The sequence below is a fragment of the Aquarana catesbeiana genome, linkage group LG02, assembly GCF_042186555.1.
Source record: "Aquarana catesbeiana isolate 2022-GZ linkage group LG02, ASM4218655v1, whole genome shotgun sequence".
NCBI classification, from domain to species: Eukaryota; Metazoa; Chordata; class Amphibia; order Anura; family Ranidae; genus Aquarana; species Aquarana catesbeiana.
Window position 1 is genome coordinate 34,973,490 of NC_133325.1, and position 15,237 is coordinate 34,988,726.

Sequence of the window (15,237 nt, forward strand, 5' to 3'; positions counted from 1 at the left end):
CTGTGAAGAATGAGCCAAGAAGAGATAATGATTTTGTCACTTCTGGTTTCTGAGCCGTCATTCCCGGGCTGTTAAACCCAGGGAAGTACATAACCAAGCACGGCCTGTGCTTGGTTAATTGCTTTGGAGGGCAGGGGAGACATTAGGAATCCAATAGACCCCTGATGTCTCCATAAGGAGTACCGGTCACCTGCCCAAATGTTTATATGAATGAATGAAAAAAATAAAAATGTTTAAAACTAAAATAAATTATAACAATATAAATAAATAAACATCTAAATGCACCCCCCTATCCTGGTGGTGCATATGTGCAAATGGGTCAGGCACGCTTACGTAAACGAAACATTGTTCCTCAAGTGCTAAAAATGTGGATCAAAAATAGTATGGGACAGACAACCAAGGAGATTAAACTCATCCAGAGCCAATGCAGCTGACCGATTACATTCGGGAAATGTAGCATGGAAAACAACAAATCAGTGGACTTTGACAAAGCGCATGTGTACGAAACGCATAGTCACAGCAACAGACGAGCTTGTGTTCCACGCTGGTTGAAGGGCATCATCCTTCCTTCATTCCCTTTTGTCGCTGCAGAGTGATGTCATCCAGGTGCGCTGATTCCTCAGCTCGGCTCCAGGGCCACAAAGACCCACCTTGGATCAGGCTTCCATCCCTCATAGCATGGACATTGTTCCCCCTCCATGTTCTATGGTCTTCTGGATGGCATTAATCCCTCAACGCTCATAGAAACCAGTGTGGTATCTTTAGCTTATTTATCCTTGTTATCCCTTTTATTTATCACCTTTTCAAATTGAGGAAATAAACATCTTCTTATTTATGGTATGACTGACTTTCAATGGTTTTCTTGCTTTAATTATTCAGACTATTGAGCGCTGTCCACTGGTTTGTTGTTTTTCACTTAAACAGTTATTGCACCACACACTGTGAACATCAGATTGATAGCAATAGTTCTAGGACAATAATTAATGATTAACTTTTTTTTTTTTTTAAGATTTTTATTTGCCAAATAGTTATACATGTTGTTAGCAAAATGCAATGGACATATATGTATAGTACAATTCAAGGTGTATCCAGATTCTAATATTTGCATACATATAAAAGATTAGTACATTTATTATATTGCTTTTGTCATTGCTCTTTAAACATTTGGCTGTTTTTTTTTGAAAAAAAAAGACAAAACTATACTTTGTCTAAACAGTAGTACAGCAAAAAAGATATCTTACATTCCTATAGGCAGAAACTATTATATTCATACAGTACTCCAAAAAAAAAAAAAAAAAGGCCAGAGGGAAATGTCCCTCATAAACCCTTTGTGCCGTGTGCTGCTGTGATTCAACTCCCCACGAGATCTCTTAGTTAACATCTGAAGGATATGGTTACCTTGCGCAGTTACAAGACAGATTGTAGCGTGTTTTCAGAGTTAATCCATCCTCCCCAGATTTTATTAAATTTTTTGTTCGACCCTCTGGATTCATACGTCATTTTATACATGGTGATGTTGGCATTAACTAAACCTTTCCAGGCATTCAAGGTTAGGTAGTCTTCTGATCCAGTGAAGTATAATTAGTTTTCTTACATAGTAAAACAGTAATCTTAGTAGTGTTCTCATGTTATTGCTCATAACTTCATCTTCTATGATCGCTAGTAGGCCCAGAAGTGGGCTACATATGTTTGGTATATCTAAAGTGTCAGATATAATTAATCAATTAATTAATTAATAAATAAATTGGGTCACCTGTGACCATAATGGTCTCACTCTGTCACACTCCCATATAATGTGTATAAAAGATCCTTCTGCCATCAGACATTTATGACAAATGGGATCTTCCCTTCGTCCCATTTTATAGAGCCTCAGAGGGGTATAATACATTTGATGCAAGTACCTAAGCTGTATTCGTTTGTCTCTGGCAGAAATAACCGTAGGCAAATATGATGCAAGAACTCCCTCCCACTGATCGTCTGTAATTTCTGGAATGATCTCCACCCATTTTCTTTAAGTTTGCTTTCTCTAGAATTCTCCCTTTCTGCTAGTGTATTGTAATATGTAGATAATCGTTTAGTATGATCTGGATTTGCAAGTAGTCTTTCTATCTTAGAGTTCTCCAGTGACACCGGTCCAACACCAAACTTAGCGTGGGCAGCGTGTCTCAATCTAATATATTGGTATTCCCATGCCTCTGGAATATTCAATTCTCTTCTCAACTGTGAAAAGGTTTTCAGTGAGCCCATACTTGGCCCATTGAAATCCGTCTTCCAAACAGAAAAATTATTTTAGGTTAGGGTTGAACCATAGCGGAGCATTAGGGGATAAGTGAAGAGGATTATCTATTATATGTTTTATACAGGTCCCCAATATCCTTTTAGCAGATTTGAGTATCTCTTTGCCCCCTTCAGTGGGGACTTCTTCCCGAAAAAAGAAATTCAGTAAGGTTTCATATGAGGTCACTGCTGCTGCTTCTACTGCAACCGCAGCATTATTTAATTGTGGCAACATTCTCCAGTGGATAAATACTAATTGAGATGCTAAATAATATAATAGTAGGTCAGGTATTGCCAAACCACCTCTCTGAACTGGTAACTGTAACATTTCCAGAGAGACCCTAGCAGCCTTATTACCCCATAGAAAATATGTCAATAGGGAATTTATATGTTTGAATTTTTTTTGGGATATATATTGGTTCATTAGAAAGTATGTACAAAAATTTCGGGAGGAAAACCATTTTAAATAAATTGACCCTACCATAGAGTGTAAGCAGAAAATCTTTCCATTTCTGTATTCTCTCACTAAATGTTCTAATTACAGGCCACAAATTGGCCTCAATGAATTAATCTACTGGTAGTTGGACCATTATACCCAGGTATTTAAACTTCTCTACAATGGCCAAAGGGCACTAGGCTGGAAGTATTAAGTCCGGCTGCGGATCCAGCGGAAAGAGGACTGACTTGGTCCAATTGATTCGGAAGCCAGAGAAATCTCTGAACTCCCGAATCAATGAGACTGCCGTGGCCAGTGACGTTTCTAAATCTCTCAAATATAGGAGCATGTCGTCCGCGTATAGCGATACACGCTCTTCCAGGTCTCCAACCAGAAACCCCTGTAATGTGTCATTAGTTCTGAGTTTAGCAGCCAGTGGCTCTATGGCCATAGCAAATAGGTCATTCCCCTATGAATCTTGAAAGAAGCAGAAACAGAGCCATTTACTCTAATACTTGCTCGAGGGTCATTATACAAGAGTCTAAACCATGAGATAAATTTGGGTCCAAAACCCAATTTACCTAGAAGGGAAAATAAATAATTCCATTCAACAGAATCAAACGCCTTTTTGGTGTCTAAAGACGCTACAACTCGTTTACCCTTGTTTAGGTGATGGGTCTGAAGATTAACATACAGTCTACGTAAGTTAATTTGAGTAGAACGGCCGGGTATAAATCCAGTTTGATCTGAATTAATTAGTTTAAGGATCACTGACTTCAGCCTACCGGCCAAGATTTTGGCCAGTATCTTAACGTCGGAATTTATCAAAGAGATTGGCCTGTATGACTTGCATTCCTGCAGATCCTTCCCCGGTTTGGGTAATACTACAATTAAAGCTTCCCGCATAGACTCCGGTAATATGCCTTCTCTTTCTGCAGCTATAAAAACTTTTTGTAGTGTTGGCACCAGCTGCTCTTTATGCAACTGGTACCACTCAGCCAGGAACCCATCCAAGCCAGGCGATTTGCCCCGCTTGAAGGAGGAGATTGCGCCACTAATCTCCTCCAGTGATATCGGCTGTTCCAAAAGTGCACTGTCTTCCCGATCTAGGGATGGAAGAATTAAATTCCCAATATATAGCTCCAATTCCTGATTAGTGTGTTGGGTTTGTGTCTGGTAAAGAGTTTCGTAAAAATTCACGAAAGCATTTAGAATCTCTTGGGGTTCCTCAACCACCTCGCCAGTTAGTTTCCTGATCTTCCCTATCGAAACTGGGGCATAAAGCAGGCTCGCCAGAAAGGATAGGAGGCGTCCACTCTTATCGCCAAATTCAAAGAAAGATCTAGTCTGACGTAATTGTGTTTTAACAGTGTGCTCAGTTAGAAGTAAGTTATATTGTCGTGTTTTGTCTTGCCAAGATTGGTATCTACCTGGAGAGGAATCAGGAATATATTCCCTTTCAGCTTCTGAGGCATTAATTTCTGCATCTTTCTTATCAGAATTGAGTGCCTTGGTGAAACTCCTCGTTTCCGAGGCAAATGCCCCTCTCATAGTTGCTTTAAAGGCATCCCACTGATTGGACAATGATGTTTCCTTCCCATTCTCCTTCCAATAGTGATCAATGTTCTCTTTGCATTTTATAGTAATATAGTCCTCCTGGAGCCATTTTGTATTCATCCGCCATTGTCTCCTTCCCTGTGGAGCGTTCAGATCCAACGTAACCTCCAAAGGGGAATGGTCTGATATAGCTCTAGGGAGATGACTGACAGCGGATATATAAGGAAGGCCATCCATAGATGACAGTGCCAAGTCTACTCTAGAGAGTGTCTTATGAGTCTCAGAATGACATGAGTACTCCCTGACACCCGGGTTCCTCTGTCTCCAAACATCAGTGAGTGCATAACTCTCCAACCATGAGGATAAATTATGTCGGGATTCAGAAACGGTCCCATGTCTATCTAGAGCTCCAACAGACACTGCGTTAAAATCTCCTAAAAGTAGTAATGGACCCTGAGCAATCAATATAGCCTCCTTAATGATATTATCTAATATTGGGAAGGAGAATGGGGGCGGAATATAGACACATACCAACGTAAAGACACATTATACATTCGACAAACCAAGATAGCATATCTGCCATTCGGATCTAGTTTGACTTGCAATATGTGCGCTGCGGCTTTTTTGGTGACTAGAATAGCTACACCCCTAGAATACGTTGAGTATTCGGCATGAAGTACTCTCATTACATTATTTAGTGCTATGACCTTAGATCCCTGCAAGTGCGTTTCTTGCAAGAGTATGATATGAGGTTTGTATCGTTTTATGAAGTCAAAGATGAGAGATCTCTTAATCTTGGAGTTCATACCACGCACATTCCATGACAACAGCATTATCTTACCCTCCATTTACATGTAAAAAAAAAAACTGTAGGGTACCCGGGAATACTTGCTTGCAAGCCACACTCTGAATGGACAGATCTCCTGTGGGGAGAGAACAAAACACACTAGCAGCACACAGCACAAACCAACAATGAACAGTAACAGTAACATGAACCCCGTCCCCCCCACCCTGCACACACCCCCAACTTGTTGTGTGCCTGACTCCCATAACAAAAAGGCAGAAGAATTAAAGTGACCTCAGGGGGTCAGGGTTCTCTAAGAAGAACAAAAACACCACATAATCACATATGATGTGTCATATAAAGGTGTAAAATCGACCAACTTAAAATCCTGAGACAGTTCAACCAGGGGATATCTTCCTATAGAGTATAGGGAAAATACCCGAGGGAAAGGAGATATGAGTGAAGAGAAAAAGAGAATGAAAAAAAAATATAATAATAAAAATAACAACCTAATGGGGGAACAAAAAATTGTCCCTCTTAAAGAAAAAAAAAAAAAAAATTTTCTCTAGTAGTCCCTATCTCCTCCCTCTCTCTCCTATATCAGGAACAGTCCAGGTAAGTGGTGTTATACACTGTATGTCGATCCAGGCGGGACGTTGCACCATAGCATTGTAGTGTCAGAAGGTATCATGAGCACAGTCTCCTCTACAGGCTGGTATAGGGTGTCCTGTAATAAACATCATGTGTACTCATCAATTAACTCCTTATACAGTTAACAGTGTTCGTTTGGGCTGCGACGCCCTCTGGTATCCAGCCATCTTGAGGCCTCAGTGGGATTATTAAAAAATGACACCTTTCCTCCATCCACCACTCTTAGTTTCGCCAGGTACAGCATACTGTAAGTAAGTTGTAAGTCTCTGAGTCTTTTTTTTACATGCATGAAGCTGGCTCTCTGTTTCTGCGTGGCAGCAGAAAAGTCGGGATAGATGGATTGGAGATACGATTTCCATTGTATTGCAATTCACCTCCAGTGTGAGCTGCTCTAAGTATGCTTTCACGATCCCTGAAGTGTAAAATGCGGGCAATCATGGGGCACGGATGTGCTCCAGGAGGAGGAGGTTTAGAAGGAATCCTGTGTGCCCTTTCTATAGCGAATAAGTGGGAGAAAGTAGTGTCAGCCATATTATCTTTAAGCCAAAGCTCTAAAAAATCTTCCGGCTGTGTTCCCTCAGCTTTTTCAGGGAAACCTACAAAACGGATATTGTTCCTCCTTTGTCTGTCTTCCATGTCCCCCAGCTTATCCGTGTGGGCATTTATTTCTCTATGTAGATGTTGTACCTTATCCTCCATAGGATGCACCAATTCTCCATGTCATTAATTCTTTGCTCAGCTTCCGAGGCCCTCTCTCTAATGGTCTGCACATCCTGTTTCAGAAAAGACATTTCTGCCCTCATCCCATCAATATGCTCAGTCAATGATTAACTTTAAAGGGGTTGTAAACCTACCTGTTTTTTCACCTTAATACATCCTATGCATTAGAGTGAAAAAACACCTGGCAGTTTTATCTACCTGAGCCCTGGAGCTTGACCTAGCGGGAGACGCTGTCTCTCTGTCCGGGGTTCTCGGCTCTTGATTGGATAGTTTGATAGCAGTGCAGCCATTGGCTCCCGCTGCTGTCAATCAAATCCAATGACGCGGGCACCGAGGGGTGGGGCCAAGTCATATGAACGCCGAATGCTGGACTCAGGAGCGCGCCCACAAGGTAACCCCCTAGGGGGAGTTATCTGATGCAGGGAGGAGCCGCGAGAGCCACTGGGGGACCCCAAAAGACGAGGTTCTGGGACCACTCTGTGCAAAATGAGCTGCACAGTGGAGGTATGATATGGTTGTTATTTAAAAAAAAAACAAAAACAAACCCTTACAATCACTTTAAACTTATGACCTGTAAAGATTTTTAAAGCATCGCCTGTGGACATTTTTAATTTCAAAGTATTTTATTTTTTAAAACAAATAAATAAATAATTTTTTTATAAAAAAATACATTTTTAGAGAAAAAATGAATACGGTACATTTGAAAATGACATGACATATAATGCTGATGTATAAATACACTGTAGCTGAGCAGAATGAAAATGATTGGTTGTTATAAACAAGAAGATTATTATAAAACCTGAGACTAGATGTCCATGGGAGAATTAAGGCAATAGGTAACTACTCAGACAGTCAGGAGGAGGATCCCCCATTTTCCGGCACCCCATATGGGAACTAACTGTACCATGGATGGATCCAGCTCCCGACTTCTAATGAGATATACCTAGTAGGGGGGAGGAGATTGCCATGGATCATGTTACTCATAATAAACTTCACAATGATGAAATTGTATAAGGCAACTTGTCGTTTTCTTTCTTTAAACTTTTGTACCATATGTGGGTAGGGTTGGGAGAGGAAGAGAGGAAAGGAGGGGAGGAAAGCTAGGAAAGAGAGAAGAGAGTGGGAAAGAGAGAGAGAGGAGCATCCATTCCAGATATTATTTTAATTTAAGCTGAAAGTGAGTTAGTGGTATGTTGGGTTCCCACATGTTTAGCCCAGGGTTCCCAGATGGATTCAAATTTGCTGAAGGTATCTAAAAGTATGCTGGAGAGTTTCTCCTGCGACAATATCCAGGAGACCTTTCTGATTACAGCTGGAAAGGAGATTTTCAGGCTTTTCCAGGCTTTTGCCACACTAAGTTTAGCCTCTAGGAGAACGAAGTGAATGAGCCTGTGGGAGGCTTTGGGCGTTTTTGGGATGTAAGCGTTTAGGAGGGCGACCAATGGGGTTCTGGGGATCTGACTTCCTGAAAGCTTGTCGATCAAGTTGAATGGTTTTTTCCAGAAGGGTCTTATTCTGGGGCACTCCCACCAGACGTGGGCCATAGTCCATATAAGTTTGCATCCTCTGAAACACAGAGGATCAGCTGCAGGAAAAATTGAGGTAAGTCTTGAGGGGGTATAGTACCATATAGATATAACTTTTAGACTTGCTTCCATTAAAGTAGTGTTCAAAATGCCTTTGAAGGAATTGAAGCTTGCCTTCTGCCAGACCCCCAGGTCCCACTGTAATTGGAAGTCAGACTCCCAGGATTGCATATAGGATGATTTAGTAGAATGAGATGTAAGTGACGAGTAGACTATTGAGACCCCCCTTCTGATCCATGGCCTGACCACACCATAGCTCATAATCGGTGAACTGGGGAGGAAGGGGTTTGTTCTTCCAAATCGTATTTAAGAAATTAGAAATCTGTCAAAACCTAAATCTTTTCAAGGTGATTAAGTCTAGCTTTTTGGTGCAGTGGGCGAGGGTGATAGGACCCACTGCCGTGAAGAAGTGTCTGATTCGGTATAATCCCTTATCCAACCACCATTTAAATGCCAGGATATTCCCTCCTGGAGGGAAGTCTGGGTTGTTAAAGATGTGGGTCAATGGTTTATATACTGACACAAGAGAAGGGTTCGAACGCAAGGTGTCCCAGAGGGCAAAAGTATGAGAAAGGGTGGGGGCCATAATCAGGGGGCAGGATTTCTTGGGAGCTCCAGAGTAGATAGTCTAGGGTAAATCGGGGCACTGCCTGTTTTTCTATTTGCACCCAGTCCGGTTTCTCGTATCTGGAGTAAATCACTGACATTTGGGCTTTTCTGGCTGCCAGATAGTATTTATGTAGGAGGGGTTTGTTGGGGGATTCTATAGCCTTTCCCCAAATGAACTTGATCCTGATCCTATTAGTACAGTACCACAGGCAGCTGCAGTATTTACAAGTTAGTGTAGTGCGTTCTCTGCACAGTGTGCACCTAAAGCTACCTGACGAAAATTAGTGGTGTTCTTCTGATCCTATTAGTACAGTACCGCAGGCAGCTGCAGTATTTACAAGTTAGTTTAAAGTGTCCTCTGCACAGTGTGCACCTAAAGCTACCTGAACAAAATTAGTAGTGTTCTTCTGATCCTATTAGTACAGTACCGCAGGCAGCTGCAGTATTTACAAGTTAGTGTAGTGTGTCCTCTGCACAGTGTGCACCTAAAGCTACCTGAAGAAAATTAGTGGTGTCCTTCTGATCCTATTAGTACAGTACCACAGGCAGCTGTAGTATATACAAGTTAGTGTAGTACGTCCTCTGCACAGTGTGCACCTAAATCTACCAGAAGAAAGTTAGTGGTGTTCTTCTGATCCTATTAGTACTGTACCACAGGCAGCTGTAGTATTTACAAGTTAGTATAGTGCATCCTCTGCACAGTGTGCACCTAAAGCTACCTGAAGAAAATTAGTGGTGTTCTTCTAATCCTATTAATACCACAGGCAGGCAGCTACAGTATTTACAGTTAGTGTAGTGCGTCCTCTGCACAGTGTGCACCTAAAACTGCCCGGAGACAATTGCTGTTTTTCTGCTCCTATTAATACCACAGGCAGGTAGCTACAGTATTTACAGTTAGTGCACTGTGTCCTCTGCACAGTGTGCACCTAAAGCTACCTGAAGAAAATTAGTGCTGTTCTTCTGATCCTATTAATACCACAGGCAGGCAGCTACAGTATTTACAGTTAGTGTAGTGCATCCTCTGCACAGTGTGCACCTAAAGCTACCTGGAGACAATTGTTGTTGTTCTGCTCCTATTAATACCACAGGCAGGTAGCTACAGTATTTACAGTTAGTGTACTGTGTCCTCTGCACAGTGTGCACCTAAAGCTACCTGAATAAAATTGGTTGTGTTCTTCTGATCCTATATTAATACCGCAGGCAGGCAGCTACAGTTTTTACAGTTAGTGTACTGTGTCCTCTGCACAGTTTGCACCTAAAACTACCTGAATAAAATTGGTGGTGTTCTTCTGATCCTATTAATACCACAGGCAGGCAGCTAGAGTATGTATAGTTAGTGTACTGCATCCTCTGCAAAGTGTGCACCTAAAGCTACCTGAAGACAATTGCTGCTGTTCTGCTCCTATTAATACCACAGGCAGGCAGTTACAGTATTTACAGTTAGTGTACTGCGTCCTCTGCACAGTGTGCACTTAAAGCTACCTGAAGACAATTGCTGGTGTTCTCATACTAATAATACTACAGGCAGGCAGTTGATTATGCTAGCTGCATTATCAGTGTATATATATACATCGCAGCTTTGTGCAGCTACATCTCACTGCAGGCCATTAGTATGTCTGGAAGGCCAACAAGGAGAGGCAGACAGTCAAAAGCCAATAAAAGAGGGCAAGCAGGCTCTGTGTCTAGAGGCAACAGTGCTGGTCGTGGAGACGGTGCATCCTCATCAGCACGTGGCCGTGGGACACGCTTGTCCTTTTTTTCGGCAGCTGGCCGTGTTGAGCCGCAACATGCAGAAGACTTGGTAGAGTGGATGACCAAGCCGTCCTCATCCTCTCTCACCTAGGCTCAGGGTACTTTGTCTGGCAAAGCAGCTGCCGACGCGGCCTCTTCCCTCGGCTCAATGGCATCAGTCACTCCTTCCCCAGCCCCACCATGTCCTCCTGAGGAGTCCCCCGTACTGTTTGACCACATTGTTGGGTACATGCTCCAGGAGGATGCCCAGCGTTCTAAAGGCTCCGATGATGGTACCCAGCTAGAGGAAGGCAGTAACATGATCCCAGAGAGAGGGGGTGCCCAAGAAGGAAAGCAATCTGGCAGTCATGTTCCCCCAGCTGCAGCATACTGCCAGCTTTGCTCCAGTGATGAGGAGGGAGGGGATGATGAGGTCACTGACTCCACGTGGGTGCCTGGACTCCACGTGGGTGCCTGATAGGAGAGAGGAGGAGGAGGAGACACATCACCAACGAGGCAGGATGCCCTCCAGGGGCCAGCTTAAGGGCAGCACACCGACTGCATCACACTGCAGAGCTCCGCATGTGCAGGGCGCTGCTGTCTCTGCGCGTTATTCCAAAAGTTTTTTGGTGTGGGCCTTTTTTGAGACAAGCGCATCAGATCCCACTGCTGCTATTTGCAACATATGTCTCAAGCGTATCTCTCGTGGCCAAAACATCTTCCGCTTGGGCACCACATGCTTGACCGGACATATGTTGACCTGCCATGCAGTTCATTGGCAAGCGTACCTAAAAGACCCACACCAAAGAACAAAGAGGACCTCTCCTTGCTCCTCATCAGCTGGGATCTCCAACCCCACTATACCTTCAGTCCTCTCTGAGACCTACATTGAGAGGAATGAAGGTGTAGAATTAGGTTTATCACAGCCAAGTACTTGGGGGCAATCTGCTATTGGTACACCGACGTCATATTGTACCAGGCAAATTTCCCTGCCCCAGCTGCTGCACCGCTGAAAGAAGTTCGCTCCCAGCCATCCACATGCCCAGCGGTTAAATGCTAGCTTGGCCAAATGGCTAGCACTTCAACTGCTGCCCTTTCAGTTGGTAGACTCTGCCCCCTTCCGTGAGTTTGTGGAATGTGTGGTTTCTCAGTGGCAGGTTCCCAAACGCCACTTATTCTCACTGAAGGTGATTCCGGCTCTCTACCGGCATGTGGAAGGCAATGTCTTGGCCTCCCTGGACAGGGCGGTCAGTGGTAAGGTGCATATTACCACTGACTCATGGTCCAGCAGGCATGGACAGGGACGTTACCTATCTTTCACCGCACTCTGGGTGACTCTTCTGGCAGCTGGGAAGGATGCAGGACAGGGTGCAGTAGTGTTGGAGGTTGTTCTTCCACCACGCCTCCAAAATACTACTAGTGCTGATTTGACTTTGGAACCAGCGGTGCTCCGTAGCCGTTCAAGGGGCTATGCAAGCCTGCAAGCCAAAAGATGCCATGTGGTGCTTGAGCTGGTGTGCTTGGGGGACAGGAGCCACACTGGGGCAGAGATTCTGTCAGCACTGCAGGGGCAGGTTCAGAGGTGGTTGACGCCACACCAGCTTAAGGCAGGTATGGTGATTTGCGACAATGGCACCAACCTCCTCTCCTCCGTCCGACAGGGACAAATGACCCATGTGCCCTGTTTGGCTCATGTCCTTAACTTGGTGGTGCAGCAGTTCTTGGACAGGTACCTGGGCTTACAGGATGTCCTGAGGCAGGCCGGGAAAGTCTGTGTGCATTTCCGCAGGTCATATAATGCTAGTGCTTGGCTGGCTGACCTCCAAAAGGAATTTAACCTGCCCAAGAACCGCCTAATCTGTGACATGCCCACCAGGTGGAACTGAACGTTGGCCATGCTGCAGCAGCTACACATGCAGCAGAGGGCCATCAATGAGTACCTGTGCGACTATGGCACCAGGACAGGGTCAGGGGAGCTTGTTTTTTTTTCCCCACGCCAGTGGGCCATGATCAGGGATGTCACCATTTGAGGAGGCCACAAGGATGGTGAGCAGTGAGAGTGCATGCATCAGTGACACTGTCCCCCTTGTCCACCTGTTGGGACACACGCTGCGTGGAATAATGGACAGGGCACTTGAGGCAGAACAGAGGCAGGAAGAGGAGGACTACCTTAGCTCTCAAGGCCCCCTTTATCCAGACAGTGTTCCTGCATGCCTGCTGATCACACAGGAAGAGGAGGAGGAGGAGGAGGAGGAGGAAGAGGAGGATTGTGTCAGCATGGAGGTGGAGCCTGGCACTCAGCATCAGTAGCAGTCTTTAAGGGATCATTTACAGTCCCAAGAAACCCATGGACTTGTACATGGCTGGGAGGAGGTGGCTGCGGATCATGTTGTCCTTAGTGACCCAGAGGACTCCGGATCGAATGCCTCAGCAAACCTACGCTGCATGACCTCCCTGATCCTGCAAAGCCTGCGGAAGGATCCTCGTATTCGTGGTATCAAGGAGAGGGATCAATACTGGCTGGCAACCCTCCTTGATCCATGTTACAAGGGTAAGGGAGCAGAGGATGAAACATCTTCGGGAGGCCTTGCAGAAAGGTCTGTGCAACGCGTTCCCAGAGACTGGGAGGTTACAAACTCCTGTTCCTGGACAATGTGTTGCTGAGGCTTCGGTCAGTCAAAGAAGGAGCGGTGGAGAAGGTGGCCATCTGACCGATGCGTTCAGACAATTTTTTAGTCCGCAGCCCCAAGGTATGATCGGTTCCAGCAACCATTTCCAGTCTGTTTTATATGGTGCAGGAATACCTAGGGGCAAGATCTGACTTGGACACCTTTTCCACCGAAAATCCTTTGGGTTACTGGCTCTTGAGGATGGATCACTGACCAGAGTTTGCACAGTATGCAATTGAGCTACCGGCCTGTCCTGCATCCAGCGTCCTTTCAGAACACATGCGTTCAGACAATTTTTTAGTCCGCAGCCCCAAGGTATGATCAGTTCCAGCAACCATCGCCGGCGTCTGTTTTACATGGTGCAGGAATACCTAGGGACAAGATCTGACTTGGACACCTTTCCCACTGAAAATCCTCTGGGTTACTGGGTCTTGAGGATGGATAACTGGCCAGAGCTTGCATAGTATGCAATTGAGCTACTGGCCTGTCCTGCATCCAGCGTTCTTTGGGAATGCACATTCAGTGCTGCTGGAGGCTTTGTAACCCATCACAGGGTGCGCCTGTCCACCGACTCGATCGATCGACTTACCTTCATAAAAATGAATCAGTCTTAGATCACCACCAGCTACCAAGCACCTGATGCTGATGTAACCGAATAATTTTTTTTGAAATGTCAGATCCCTTCAAGACTGCCTATGCTGATGCTGAGTGACTATCCTGTTATGCTGAGTGACTATCCTCTTCCTCCTCAATAAACATGCTGATAGCTTGTAAGAATATTTTTGGTTCTGGGCGCTGCCACCAGTGGCTAAGGCCCAATTTTTCAGCCCCTGTTTAACGCAATACTTTACAGGAGGGCTCATTCCTGCACTCCAACTAGAGTATCTGTGAGGGGTTGCAGTGTTGTGGCACCAGTACCTAAGGCCCAATTTTTCTGCCCCTGTTCAACAGGGACATGTAATTACAATTCTTGATCTAATATTTCACAGCAGGGTCCGTTCCAGCTCCCACCATTAGTAACTGTGAGGACTTACAGTGTTGTTGCAATACCACCACCACCACCAAAGTCCAATTTTTCTGCCCCTGTTCAACAGGTGCATGTAATTACAATTCTTGATCTAATATTTCACAGCAGGGCCGTTTCTGCGCCCACCAAGACTAACTGTGAGGACTTACAGTGTTGTGGCACCAGCACCACCACCACCACCACCACCAAAGGCCCAATTTTTCTGACCCTGTTCAACAGGGGCATGTAATTACAATTCTTGATCTAATATTTCACAGCAGAGCCCGTTCCTGCGCCCACTAAGAGTAACTGTGTGGGCTTACAGTGTTGTGGCAACACTAACACCTAAGGCCCCAATTTCTGCAGAGTATATAGGGCAGGCCCCTACTTTCAAACATCCAACTTACAAACGACTCCTACTTGCAAACAGAAGGAGACAACAGGAAGTGAGATGAAATCTACCCCTAGAAAGGGAAATTCTCTCCTGTAAGAGTTAATATGGGAAAAACGTGTCTCCTTTCCACTGATGCTTTATCACCAATCCTTGTTTCACTAAAAACCCCAAATTGTCAAAAAACATTTGTCATTTGGACAGAAAGTGAGGTAAAATCTTCTGAAGAGGTGCACAGACAGCAAACAAATGTCACAGGGGTGATAACCCTTCCCTATGTTTTCCAAAAAGCTTAAAAATAGATTTTCTTGGCTGGAGCTACACTTTAAAAATGTACCAGTAAATGTACCAAAAAATTACAAACAGATTCTACTTAACAACAAACCTACAGTCCCTGTCTTGTTTGCACCGCCTGTATACTGCTGTTCAGAGGTCCTGGGGCCCCACGCCTTTCCTTTTTTTAATTTGGGTGCGGGGTTCCCCTTAATATCCATACAAGACCCAAAGAGCCTGGTAATGGACTGGGGGGTACCCATGCCGTTTGTCTCACTGATTTTCATCCATATTACCGGGACCGGACATTACATTAAAGCTGTAAGCAATTTTAAATGACTTTTATTACTTTAAAAATGTAATTTTGTGCAGGGACTGTTCTAAGCACAGGAAACACGCTCCACTTTACAGGCATACTATAGACACCCCCCAGGTACGATATTTAAAGGAATATTTCACTTTTTTTTTTTTTACTTTAACCACTTCAGCCCCGGAAGGATTTACCCCCTTCCTGACCAGAGCACTTTTTCCAATTTGGCACTGCGTC